The sequence below is a fragment of the Terrapene carolina genome, unplaced genomic scaffold (genome assembly GCF_002925995.2).
Source record: "Terrapene carolina triunguis isolate 2854851 unplaced genomic scaffold, T_m_triunguis-2.0 Scaffold66, whole genome shotgun sequence".
In the NCBI taxonomy this organism is placed as follows: domain Eukaryota; kingdom Metazoa; phylum Chordata; order Testudines; family Emydidae; genus Terrapene; species Terrapene triunguis.
Genome location: NW_020664417.1, coordinates 95,828,983 through 95,843,186, shown reverse-complemented (window position 1 = coordinate 95,843,186; position 14,204 = coordinate 95,828,983). Strand labels below are relative to the sequence as shown.

At 47.4% G+C, this 14,204-nt stretch overlaps 1 protein-coding gene across 1 annotated transcript in view; it reads right to left on the bottom strand.

The window, feature by feature from the left end:
* ADRA1D (adrenoceptor alpha 1D) overlaps positions 1-14,204 on the bottom strand; it is a 70,391-nt gene that overhangs the window by 43,689 nt on the left and 12,498 nt on the right. The gene's annotated exons all lie outside the window — the stretch shown is intronic.

The window sequence follows — 14,204 nt, the reverse complement described above, 5'->3', positions numbered from 1 at the left end:
TGTACATGTTTCCACTTGCTGTCCTCTACATGGTGGAATATCAGACCTCACCAAGTGTTTGTGGTTATGTCAGCTGCTAGAGGCTAGTCTTAATACTATTACAATTTAAAGAGCTTCTCCTTTAGATCAAGAGGCAGATGCCTGTGGTTTTGGAGCTGGATGGTTTTATCACCCATGCTCCAGGTGGGTGGTTTGGCTGGTGACCACAATGGCTTTAAATATGTGGTCTCCCATGCATTACAACAGCAACACCACACAACAGTGCAGGAGAGAACATGAGGGAGCAGACCTTTTCCAGTTGAAAATGCAGAATAATTCTTTAAGTAGTGAATAACATATTCAAGATAGTAGAGAGAGATTTGAATTAACTCCCCTCCCCTGCCCCAGTCCAAACAGCACCAAACTTTGGGGAAGCTCTGATCTGAACACAAACCACCCCTGAGCTTTGAGGCTGTTCAGAATGGGACCTCCCCTGATCCCATCTCCACACAGAGAGACACCAAGTAACTGAGCAGTGTGCAATCCAAGTGATTTGCCTTGTGTGTCGGGAGAGCAGTGATGCTAATGGAACCAGAGAAGCCCCTCGTGCCCCATTTGGCTGCCTCTGGTTCCTGGCCCAGTTTCCACATCTCAGTGCTACCAGGTGCAGAGTGCAGCAAAGCTGTAAATGGGGCAAGATAGTTGGACTCCGCGGAATACAATCTTATTTCAAAGGACGTGCACTTGCTAGTGTTGTGCTCCAATACCATTTCTCAGCAAAGAAAACAATATTGCTAAACACAGAGCCTCAGCCGATGTGACTCAACCCAGCCCCACTAGAACGCCACCAGCTGAGGAGCTGACCGACAGAATTCAAGCTCCAGGGAAATTATCATGCATGGTTTTCTCTTCCTTTCTTATTCCCCCCTCCCCATACACATCTGTATCTTCAAGCATAGATTAAAGCATACTGGCATTGTATTTGCAGTCATGCTGCTAAGTACATCAAGACGTTAGTCCTAGTGCTTTTTTCCTTTCACAGCGGTACAAGTGTAACGATTTAAGCAGCCTGGCAGGAAAGCAGCAGTTATGCCTTCAGGCTGTTCATGACTCGGCTCCAAAATTAACCTGTGGGACTCATTGTCACATGATATTATTCAGGTACCAAGATCTCATGCTTTAGGGCACAAACAACATGTAACTAATGGGAGAGTTGAAAGAAGCTTTCCCTGTGGGAAAGCTATCCCATAAATGCCTCTTGCAGGGTGTCTGGTCTCGCTTGTAATTATCTAGTGGATTTACTCCTGATTTATAGAAGTGCTGGTGAGACAAGGCTCAAGCCTTCTGTTTTATTGCCTGATTTCCACACCTGTTTCACTAGATCCCTTGGGAATCTTGCATCATGAGTGGAAGTTGGGATGGGGAAGAGCTCAGAAAGGAAAGGCACAGGCGGGGCTCTCAAAAGATTTGGGTCCACATGGCTGGCTCTGGTACAGGCTTCCTGTAGGACCTCGGGCAAGTCACCTAATCTCTCTGTGTATCTGTAAAATGGGGCTAACAATAATACTTCTCTACCTCGCGGGAGTGTGTGAGGATGAAACTTTGAAGTGCTCAGATACTGTGGGGAAACCAGAGCGTGTCAGTAGGTAGCTAGAACTCTTTGCTCCACCTTGAGAAGGCGTGCCCCAACATTGTGAACATTTTCAAAACAATGGGGCAATTTTGCATTCATAATGAAATCCCAATATTATTTTAAAATACGTTCCATCTTGTTGCAAATATGTCACACACTTCTGCAGCTCATGCACTAGAGAGATTAGCGCCTAAATTCTTTGGGGGCAGGGCCGTCTCTGACTGTGTGTATGTACAGGGCCTAGCGCAGGGGGGCCCCACTTTTGGTTGCTATTGTAATACAAAGCATTAGCAATAATAACTATCATAAATAACTTACCCCACAAACATGTACCCCTATTAATCTCAACGGGCGCTAGCGCTGCTGAGGGGATCAAAGATGGTTTAGTGGTTGGCATGGACTTGCAAGGACAGCGCAGCTGCAGAGCAAAGGCCTGAGCCGGTGCTCTGGGCAGCACGGCTGTAGCGCCACCAGCTACCGGTGCTCCAGGCAGAGCGGTAAGAGGACAGGGGAGTTCGGGGGGGGTTGCCAGGGGGGTCGTGTGGATAGGGGTCGGGGAGGTCAGAGGGCAGGGAACAGGGGGGGGAGAATGTGGGCACGGGGGCGGGGGGGGGGGGGAAGGAGGGGAGGGGGGGGAGGTGGGGGGGCGAGGGGAAGAGAGGGGGGGGGGGGTCAGATAGGGGTCAGGGGCCGGGCCATGCCTGGCTGTTTGGGGAGGCACTCCATTCAATTTTGGAAACCCGAAGTGGCCCTCAGGCCAAAAAGTTTGCCTGCCCCTGCTCTATAGCCTGTTTTACACTGGGGAGAATAGCACTGCCCTTCCTCACAGAGACATCGTGAGGGTAAATACACTAAAAAGTGTGTGGCGTACAGGGACTTCAGTCATGGGGTCGTATAAGTACCTGAGATAGATGGATCAGGTGCTCAGGCAGTAAGGGCTACTCACGTAAGGGTGTGCAAGATCTGGTGCTAAAGTAGCACAGTATATCTTGAAATGAGGCCCTGTGTCTGACTGACTTTAGAACATTCTGGCTTTTCCAGTACAGAGCGGTGGCAGAGAGAAGCCGGCACTGAAGCAGATTTGACATGACTCACGATGAACTCCGTCCCACCGCCTCGGCGTATTCTGGTCTCAGCGGCAAGCACGTTGAAGGCAAACACTGTATCTTAACGCATTTCGTTTCCCAAATCCGCCGTCCGATCTTGTTAGCAAAGAAGGCAGGCAAGCCTGTGGCGGTGTGCCAGCCCGACTTCACAACGCTGCCTCGCAGCCTTCAAGCTAATTCCTACAGAAAGGACCCCAGGTACAGAAATAGCAGGAGTTCAGAGAACTTTCCTGGTGCATTTTGTAAATGTGGCTCCTAATTAATTTCACTTTAAAAACATAGATTCCTTGGCAGCTGCCTGCTGGGCTTTGAACCCAAGACCTCCACAGGCTGTGCTCAGATAGGGCCTCAAGATCAAGCAACTGACAGTCTTCTTTGTTTCTGAGGTGTCTTTTTTGTTTTGGTGCCTTGAGCATTCCCTGTCTAACCCTGCTATGTTTCTCTAAGCATAAAGTGAGACAGGGAGGCCTAGTGAAACCAGGGATTTAGGGGGTCAGGTCTCCTAGGTTCATATCCCAGCTCTGCTGTCGAATTATTGTGTGACTTAGACAAGTCAATTAATCTGTCTCAGCCTGAGTCGTCCCCATGGGGTAGCGATGAGAGTGGGGACTGAAAGCTGATGAACGTCTATTCATTGTGTCAAGTATCAGGGGGTAGCCGTGTTAGTCTGTATCCACAAAAACAACAAAGAGTACAGTGGCACCTTAAAGACTAACAGATTTATTTGGGCATAAGCTTTACCCACAAAAGCTTATGCCCAAATAAAACTGTTAGTCTTTAAGGTGCCACTGTACTCCTCGTCTATTCATTGACTTCAGTGGGTTTAGGACCAGGCCCCAGAAGCCTGGATGTATAGCAGGGGCTTTAGAGTGGCCTGATCCCAAACCCACTGAAGTCAATGAACAGATCTCCCTTGACTTCATTCAGCTCTGAAAAGCTACTGATGAAGGCAGCCAGGGATGAATCAGTGCCTATGTCTGGTGCACTGGTCACAAGTCTTCTCCAGCCAGCCCCGCCCACTTTTTGGGCTGCACTGGCTGCTTCTCGACCCCCTAGTGGAGTGGGGGCTGCAGGTGCCCTGTGCCACTGCACTCTCCCTTCCAACAGTCGAACTGCCCCTGGGACACTGCCTCAGTCAGCATGGAGGGAAACGCCTGGTGTCTCAGTTTCCCCATCTGTAAAATAGGGATAGCAATGCACCTGCCTCACAGGGGTGTTGTGAGACTCAATCTGGGTGTGTCTGAAGGGGCTAGGTCCTATTAACAGACGCAGAGGGAAGACATCACACATGTACAAAGGACTGTCACTCAGAACGGAGCGTCAACTGATTTCTGATGCAAGCCTATGGAAGCTGCATGGATCTGCCATAGCAGGAAAGCCGATGTTGCCTGCAAATACTGGAAGTCCCCCTGACATGGAATCTCATGCCACGGAACCACGCTGCAGCTTTTTGTTTCTAATCAACCCACACCAATAGGAGAGACAAGATCACACAGGAAATATGTCCAAGTGTCTATAGCTATCCATCTATCTAAGGTACTTATATAGCCCCTGTCACCACCTGGCCTGGTGCCCCTGTCTGGACAGACACCCATCTGTTGTGAGTGGACTAGATCTCACATGCTTCTAAGCACCCTACGTCTGAGCAGTGACTGGTCACTGTTCCTAGCTTTTGGGTCTCTCAGATGCATTCTCAGGTGCAGTTCCTGTATCTGACACCCTCCTTGGGCAGCGAGATCCCACAGCCCAGCCATCTAGATCCCAAAACCAGTGCCACAGTCCTCCTAAGCCCCCTGTCACTCATACACACTTCCCCAGAGTCCATCCGCCTGGGGGAACTCTGGTTTCTCAAGTAACCCCTTCAGTGACAACATGGCAGGAAAGCAAGGGATACAGGCCTAGCAAAGGAGTTTGTTAGCCACAGGCTGTTCACTCGTAACAAAGCACGCTAGAGAGTAACAGATCTTTGGAAAACAACAAAAGCTGCGGGGTAGGGCACTACTATTGTCCCCCTGTTACAGACGAGGAACTAAGGCACAGAGAGGCTAAGTGACTTGGCCAAGGTCACACAGGATGTCTGTGGTAAAGCAAGATTTGAGCCCAGGTCTCCCACAGCCAAGCCTAGTGCTCTAACCACTGGACTCCATTGTAAGTGGCAGAAATGAGACCTGAGCTATACCTTTTATAATTCATCCCTGCTGCCCTGCGGCACACATACCTGACTCTGGCACTAACCAGCAGAGACGTCTCTTTGCCTGAGAGCTGATAACGCACAGGCAAAAGTTTGCATCCATTCCTGATATGGGTCAGATTCATTTTTCTCAGTTACTTTTATTACCTGGAGATGATAGCCTACATTTACAATGCACCTTTCATCTCCTCATCCAGAACCTTTCTACAGTGCTTTAGTATATCACTCTGGTGATGTATGACTTGTATTCCTTGCGTGCCCATCACTGTTGTGTCTGGATCCCTTTACACAAAGGATCAGACCATCTAACTACTTTGGGGAGTAACTCCAAGCCAAGGCCCACCCCACCACGCATGCGCACACACGCACACACACACACAATATGGTTTATTTTTAGTACTGATGTTGGTACTAGAGCCCCCCCAGCCTTTGGATTACAGAAGCACAAAGCCTGAGACTGCATCAATCAGGAGCAAATTGCCAGAGGGGAAAGTTAGAATGATCCCTTTGTTTCCTGGTTCTCCCTTGTCAGTCGGTCTGTATCCACATAAAAAGAACAGGAGTACTTGTGGCACCTTAGAGACTAACAAATTTATTAGAGCATAAGCTTTCGTGGGCTACAACCCACTTCTTTGGATGTTGCCTCTTGCTGTATATTTACATTGCAAGCCCTTTGGGGGCCGGGACCACTTTTTGTTCTGTGTTTGTACGGGATCGAGCCCAATGGGGTCCTGGTTCATGATTGAGGCTCCTAGGTGCTATTACAATACATAGAATAATAATAATAGAAGACACTATTGGACATTTTCGTTAATGACTTAGATCACGGAGTGGAGAGAATGCTTATAAAATGTGTGGATCACAGCAGTCTGCGCGGGGTTGCTAGCAATTTGGAGGACAGGATAAGAATTCAAAACGACCTTGAAAAATTGGAGAATTGGTCTGAAATATACAAGGTGAAATTCAATAAAGACAAGTGCAAAGTACTACACTTAGGAAGGAAAAATCAAATGCACCGCTACAAAATGGGGATTAACTGGCTAGGTGGTTGTACTGGTGAAAAGGATCAGGAGGTTATAGTAGATCACAAATTGAATATGAGTCAATGATATGACACAGTTGCAAAAAAGGCTAAAGATATATTAATGGGAGAATTGTATGTAAAGATTGGGAGGTAATTGTCCCACTTTAGTCAGGATTAGTGAGGCCACTGGAGTATTGTGTCCAGTTTGGGGAGCCCTACGTTAATAAAGATGTGGCCATATTGGAGAGTGTCCAGAGGCGAGCAACAAAAATGATAAAAGTTTGAGAGAACCTGACCTGTGAGGAAAGTTGAAAAAACTGGGTCTGTTTAGTCTTGAAAAGAAGATTTTAACCGTCTTCAAATATGTTAAGGGCTGTTATAAAGAGGACTGTGATCAGATGTTCTCTAGGTCCACTGAAGGTAGGACAAGAAGTAATGGACTTAATCTGCAGCAAGGAATCTTTAGGGTAGATATTAGGAAAATGTTTCTAACTAAAAGGGTAGTTAAGGGCTGGGATAGGCTTCCAAGGCAGGTTGTGGAATCCCCATCATTGGAGGTTTTTAAGAACAAGTGGGACAAACACCTGTCAGGGATGATCTGGGTTTACTTGATCCTGCCTCAGTGCAGGGGGCTGGACTAGGTGACCTCCCGAGGTCCCTTCCAGCTCTACATTTCTGTGACCCTATGATTCTAAGATTTTAGCTAAATTTTTTTACAGAGCTCACTGCATGTCCCGCGCCATGGTCGCATTCATACTTTATATATTTAAACAATATCCCTACATTTGAATGAGGGAAAAACCATTTTGGATATTAAAATCAGATGAAAAATATCACTCTGGCTTTGTAATTTTTTGTAGTATGTTGTATGCAGCCCCTAAGGAAAAATGGAAAGACAGCACAAGTGGATTATTATTTATTCTTCTAATGTGGCTACTAGTCAAGTATTTGGAACTACTTACCAAGGGTCAGGGTTGATTACCCATCACTGGACATTTTTAAATCAAGGTTGAATGTTTTTTCTAAAAGATCTGCTCTGAGTCAAGCAGTAATTAATTCAGGGAAGTCCCATGGCCTTTATACTGCGGGTCAGACTGGATGATCACAGTGGTCCCTTCTGGCCGTATAATCTGTGAATCTATAATAGGTGGCAGGATTGTGACATTTGAGGTAGTCCAACCAGTTACTCTTTAACAATAGCAATACTGAATACCTACAGTCCTGTGCTGCTGCATCTCCTTCCCCGCCCCCATCAAGTTACCACCCCTAGGATGAGACCATAGCTACTAGCCTGTGTGATGGACGAGGTCAGATTGGATGATCGTAATGGTCCCTGCAGATCTTAAAGTCTATGAGTGAAATCCAGGACCCACTGAGGCCTCTTTAATAGGCAGCAGGTTTAAAATTAATAGGCAGAAGGTTTAAAACAAACAAAAGGAAGTATTTTTTCACACAATGCACAGTCAACCTGTGGAACTCCTTGCCAGAGGATGTTGTGAAGGCCAAGATTATAACAGGGTTCAAAAAAGAACTAGATAAATTCATGGCGGATAGGTCCATCAATGGCTATTAGCCAGGATGGGCAGGGATGGTGTCTTTAGCCTCTGTTTGCCGGAAGCTGGGATGGGAATGGGCAACAGGGGATGGATCACTTGATGATTACCTGTTCTGTTCATTCCCTCTGGGGCACCTGGCATTGGCCACTGTCGGAAGACAGGATACTGGGCTGGATGGACCTTTGATCTGAACCAGTATGGCCGTTCTTATGTTCTTATGTTCTCTTTTAATCTATTGTTTAGCCATGGCGGATTTTTTTGGTCCTCTTGCTGTTTATTTGATTTGAAGTATATATATATATATATATATATATAGTTTGAGTCTCTATTATGTTGTTTTTAATTAGTTTCTACGAAGCTTGCAGGCATTTTATTCTTGTGACTGTTCCTTTTAATTTCTGTTTAACTAGCCTTCTCATGTTGTGTAAGTCCCTTTTTGAAGTTAAATGCTACTGTGGTGGGTTTCTATAAGGATATTAAATTTAATTACATTACGGTTGCTATTACCGAGCTGTTCAGTTATAGCCACCTCTTGGACCAGATCCTGTGCTCCACTTATGACTAAATTAAGAATTGCCTCTCCTCTGGATTGCAGGACTAGTTGCTCCAAGAAGCAGTCATTAACAGTGTTCAGAAATTTTATCTCTGCAGCCCATCCTGAGGTGACATGTGCCCACCCTGGAGCATCCACGGAAAAAAATGAGTGGTGCTTAGCACCCACTAGCAGCCAGCACTCCCCCCTCCCCTCCAGCACCTCGTGCCCACCGGCGGCCCCGCTGATCAACTTCTCCTCCTTCCTTCCAGCACCTCCTGGCTGCTGTGATCAGCTGTTCCACGGCATGCAGGAGGCTCTGGGAGGAAGCAGGAGGAGCAGGGACAAGGCACGCTCAGGGGACGGGGCAGAACTGAGTGGGAAGAGGCAGGGAAGAGGCGGGTCGAGGGCTTGGGAGAAGGGGTCAGGTGGGGCAGAGCAGGAGGTTGACCACTCCCTGGGCCTATGCCCCTAGCAGACCACACTATATACTTCAACAAGCAGGCAGAGGGCATGCAAAGAAGCACACAACAACAGACAACAAACTCACCACAAGGGTCACATAGTCGCTTCTCCTTCCCCCAGAGAACTGCCTCGCCAAACTCCCGTTTGCTGCTCCTGTTCACTAGCTGAATCCATAGATCTTACAGCGCTTTACAAAGATGAGTCTCATGATCTGCATTTTATATAGGGGGAAACCGAGGCACGGAATGGCAAAATGACTTGCTCAACATCATGCGAGGGACTAGAAGAGCCGGGACTAGAACCTTTGCTTCCTGACTCCCGGTCTTGTATTGTGCCATCCCAATGTTTAAGGGGTAGATTTTCAAAGGCAGCGGGAATTGTGTCCCAACCTGCTCATTGTGCTGTTGTAAATCTTCCCCTAAAATGCTCTAAAGGCAGCTGGGATTTTTCTCACAGTGCAAAAAGGATCAGTTCAAGCCTCTAATGCCTCATCTGTGACAGGCAGCCCATTTAGGACATCACAGGCATCAGAAATGACCTCTCTTCTGTGAGCTGGCAGGGAAATTTTCGCTATGGGAGCCTACGGCTTTCTGGCTTCATACCAAATGCATTAGCAAAGGACTCTTATCAACAAAAAGCTATCCGTTAGGATTAGCTAAAGAGCCATATCCTCCAGCCACTCCAGTAATTCCATTCTTGCACTAACCATGCCAATGAATATTGGACACGATAAAATACAGCATTCTGTGTCAGCAGGGCAACTTTTATATGGGAACTGCTTTGTGGTTAAGGCATGGGAATGTGAGGTTGCTGAGCTGTGGGCTAGCCCCAGCTCTGCTGCTGACTTCGTCAGTGACCTAATAATCTTGCCGTGCCTCAGTTTCCCCTGATGCAAACTACGTACAGTAAAAGCTGTAAAGATCTGGCTGGTCCGCATTGTGGAGATTAATGGAAGAAGGAGGCACATGTCAGGACCCTAATGGGGCTCTGGGTGATTGCTACTTCCCACCACCCAACACAGATGTAATGAGGCTGAGTAGTGTCCGCAAAAGAGAAACTAAACAACTAATTATTCCTCAAGAAAGGTTTTTAATGACTTATGACTATAGAGGCAACACAGACAGAAAGTGCCTAGCGACTTCACGTGTACTGTAACCATCCCCAACCAACACAAATTCATATGCAATACTGATACATTAATCAACTATTGTTTACTAATTTTAACCTACCTATTAACTTATTTAACAACTTATAAACTTTTACTGACTTTTATGATAAACTTGATGGTAACTTATACTGAAGACAGGCACAGCGACTTGTTAAGCCACTATGATTTATAAACTACTAACTTTACCAGCACTGTACCTGCTTCCAGCAAGGCACAAAACATATACAGTTACTATATATTGATTAACTATTGACTACTACTATTTTTAAACAACTTAAACAATTTACTAATATACTTACACTATAGTATTAATACAGACTTAAGCTTAACCAGCTCGAGCACAACCAGACCTCTTCAGTCCAAAATCTTACCCTGCAGATACATTACCTTTCAGTCGACCATTTCCTGCACTGGCCAGGCAGAGATAGTCGGTGAAGCGGGTGTATGTGAGCCTGACAAAGAGTGATCTCTTTTAGGTCAACACACACCCACACACTTGCGTCTTTACACCTATTTTATACAGTATTTGCTGGCCATGTTTCAAAACAGGTCAACCAATCAAGGTGGCCAAATGTTCTAGGGTGGTATTTGCGGTTGTCTTGATCTTACGAACTGTGCACCTGTGCTCAGCTCATCTCTTCTCTATGCGGCTAATTGTGGTCAATTTGCTAGACTCAGAAATGCTCGAGTAAGCTTAAGGAGGTATTTGGGTGCAGAGCATAGTAACCACAAGTCTGTATCTATCTTTACAGAGTTTCCTTTTTAGTCTATAAAGCTTCCTAGCTAGATTATGCTTATGCTTGCAACTGTACCCGCTTCTTACAACTTCCGGAAGGTTGAGGCCTAACAGTACTTGACAAGACTTATGCACATTAATCACATGCATGTGTACCTCTTCCTTGTGCTGCATGCTTTTAATCCTAGAACTGGTCCCACTAGCAGAAGTTCTTCAACGCAAACAGGAAAGCCCCATTCTTTGTGAGCAGGAAGATTTGAATTCTATCACCATGAAGTTCAGAACAGCCTGACAACCTCCTTGTAAGAGAGACAAGGTGGGTGAGGTAATATTTGTTTATTGGACCGACTTCTGTTGGTGAAAGAGACACGCTTTTGAAAAGCTCCGTGCAAGCTCAAAAGCGTGTCTCTTTCACCAACAGAAGTTGGTCCAATAAACACATATTACCTCACCCACCTTGTCTCTCCAATATCCTGGGACCAACACCAGTACAACAACATCCCTGCAAGGCAGTTAAATGTTGCCACAAATCCATGATCACCTAAAGACTTCAAGTTGCGAAGTGACAATAGTGAAGTTTCTAGGGGTGTCTGAGAAGCTTAATAATTCATTAATATCTGTTAAGGGCTTGGAGACATAGGCGCCGACTCGGTGGGTGCTCTGGGGCTGGTGCGCCCATGGGGAAAAAAGGGTGGGTGCTGAACACCGGCAGCCCCCCGATCAACTCCTCCCCTCCCCCCAGCATCTCCCACCCTGCTAGAGAGGTGTTTTGGTATCCTCATCCCTGTTTTACAGATGTGGACACTGAGACAGAACGGACCTGATTCTCCACTGCCTTTGTACCTCATGTGGTCATCTACATCTACACAGAGTCAACACAAAACACCACGCAATGTTGATTGTATTCCGAACTCCCTCCAGGAAGGGGAGACCTGCTCATAAACCCATCCCATTGTCTTGGCACTTGAGCTTAGGGAATAACGGACAGCAGTAGTAAGTTGTTATCCTCTATGTGGACCAGCACTAGAGGGGGATGAGACACACACTTCCAGTAGGCTTCACAGATAATTGCTGATCGCAGAGGAATGATGAGATTCTGGAATCTTGGATTCCATTTTAGGCTCTAGAGGGGAATATTCTCTACTAGGCACAACCTCTTCTGCTCCTTCCCCCAAACTTGTCCCCTTCTCTTGTGTCCCCTCCAACCTGCCTAGGAGAGGCTCGTGTCTTCCCTACCCATTGCTCCTCATCCGACTCCCATTCTCTTCACCTAGCTAGTCCCATTCCCCACTCCTCAAGTTTCTTAACCCAGTCCCAGTCTCCTTGCCCAGCCAGTCCTAATCTCCCTCTCTGGACAAGTTGTCCAAGACTCAGTTCCCACCCTGCTATCCCAGACTTCCCCCTTCACGCAGCCAGTCCCAGACTAGTCCCAGTTTCCCATCTCTCAGCTCCTCATCTGATCTGTTTCTCTGCTTTCCCCCGCCCCCCAGTTGTGCCCTGCCCATACTTCTCAGTCCTACTGGTTCCCAGTCCCAGTTTTCCTCCCTGGCTTCCTTGTCCAGCCTCAGTGTCCCCCGCCCCCGCTCCCCTCAGTTCCTTGTCTCAATCTATTCCATCTGCCCTATAAGTTTGTCTCTTGTCCACTCTGCAGTCAAATCAGGCAGCTTCCTCCTCCGAGCTGCCTGGGCCCAGCAAGGGAGTCATTGAAAGCAAAGGAGAGAAAGACTCCCTGTGTTCAGTTCTGGTGCCGGGACCCAGAGCCAGCACAACCCAAAACATTCCAGATGAGCAATTGCTGGGAAAGTCCTGCTCACCCCCGGGAGTATGCGTAGTGCACATGGACTCTTCCGAGATTTTCGCTCTAAGAAGTCGTTACTGAACAAGTGCACACTGCAATTTCTCAAAGGCTTGTAATCTGGCTACAATTGAGTGGATTTTCATGGGGATGGCAAAAGGCACATCCCTGACATAACAGTCACCCCTCTGCAAAATGTCAAGTCCCTGCGCCAAAGCATGGTAGCACTGGAGTCACCAGAATTTAACATGGGCAAAACAATGTAATTTTTTCCTAGCCTCATTCTCAAAAGTGGCTGAGCAATTTTAGCCATGCTAGCTGAATTTTTCCAAAATTACAGTGCTATAGACAGCATCACTTGATGCCTTTATTACATGGCTTGTTCTCACCACAACATTGTTAGTAGCTGTAGATAATTCTATTTGTTCTGGCAGAATCAATTCAAAACAAGCTGATAAAAGATGATTAAGTAGCTGCACTGTAATATCATTCAAAAGTGCATCTGCACCCAGGTTTAACGTTGCATCAAGCTTATATCATGTCTCATTAACCACATTACAGGATGTGATCAGCAAATATTGGCCCAAATTTGGGTTAATGGAAAAGAAACAGGTCATTAAATGCTCCATTCTAGAACTCTGGCAGGAAGGGAGAGGCTGTGCCTCCCCAAACAGCCTATTGTGGCCCCGCCCATGCTCCGCCCCCAGGCCAGGTCCCCTCCTGCTGTTCCCAACGCTCTGCCCTGGCTGGGCCAGGTTGGCTGGGGCTGGCCAGCTGGCCTCCAGCAGGGACTCAGGGCGGCTGGTTCTGGGGCCGCGTTGCCCGCCCGGTGCTCCGGAGCTGGCCGCGCAGAGCCCTGGGACTGGCTGCTCGGAACCGTGGGGCTGGGGGTACTGCAGCCAGGCTGCCTGGAGCACCAGGGCTGGGAGCACTGCGCCCGCACTGCCCAGAGGCTGGGGGCACTGAGACTGCACCGCCCGGTGCACCGGAGCTGGGCCCTGCCCCCCCGTGGCTGCCTGGCACTGGCCAGGTGGTTGTTGTGGGGGTGCTTTGGGCTCCTGTGGGGGAGGGGGTAGATGGGGAGGGGCAGAAGGGGAGGGGCAGGGCCTCAGGCAGAAGGGGATGGCCGGGGGCTAGTCTCCCTGGGCGGCCGGGTCACCGACTGCCCATGAACTCCTGGACAAAATTCTATGCATTTGAATGTAACAAGGCCATGGGGCCAGTTTAAAAAAAATCTATTTATTATGCAGCACAGTTTGGTTTTAATTCATCAGTTTTTGCCCCTTATAAGAAATCCAAAATATTTAGGGTGAAAGATCAGGAACAAAGAAATGTTAAGTCTCAAAGCAATTCCCCTGCAAAATGTCAAACTAGCTACCCTGGGCAAAAGTCTCTGTTGCTGTAAACTGTCACAGCATCACTATCTGTACGTCAACAGAGAGTCTGGCCCAATAATAGCAGCCCTTATTTTCAAAGCACATCACAGGCATTAATAAATATATCTACAAAACACTCCTGGGAGGTTAGCTGAGGTCTGCGAGGCAAAATGAGAATTTCTCACTTCCAATCGTGTGTACAGTTCACTCAGCTGTGGGTCTGATTCTCGGGTCTACTCCAGCTCCTCTGCAACACTCTGTCAGCAAAAAGCAGCCAGAAAGCCAGCTTCAGTGGGTCCCTGAGCAGCCCCCTTGTGGCTGTATGCCACCCTCTTCCAGACTCCTCTACATGGGGATTTCCCAGGAGAAAGACAACACTGACAGGGTGTCCATATGGCAGCAGTCCATAAGGCAACTGGACATAATTTAGAACAGCCTGATACAATCTTGAGGCTGTTCTAGATTACAAAGGGACCAGAGTGGCTCCTGGACAGTCCCAGGATCTGGAAATGTAAAAGTGACTTAAAGCCACCTTTTCTATCTCCTGTCTCAGATGGGCCTTTAATATACACAGCTAAGGCTTCGGCCCCATGTCTTGCTCTTACTTCATATTATTTACGTTAGCCCTTGCCCTTGATACTAT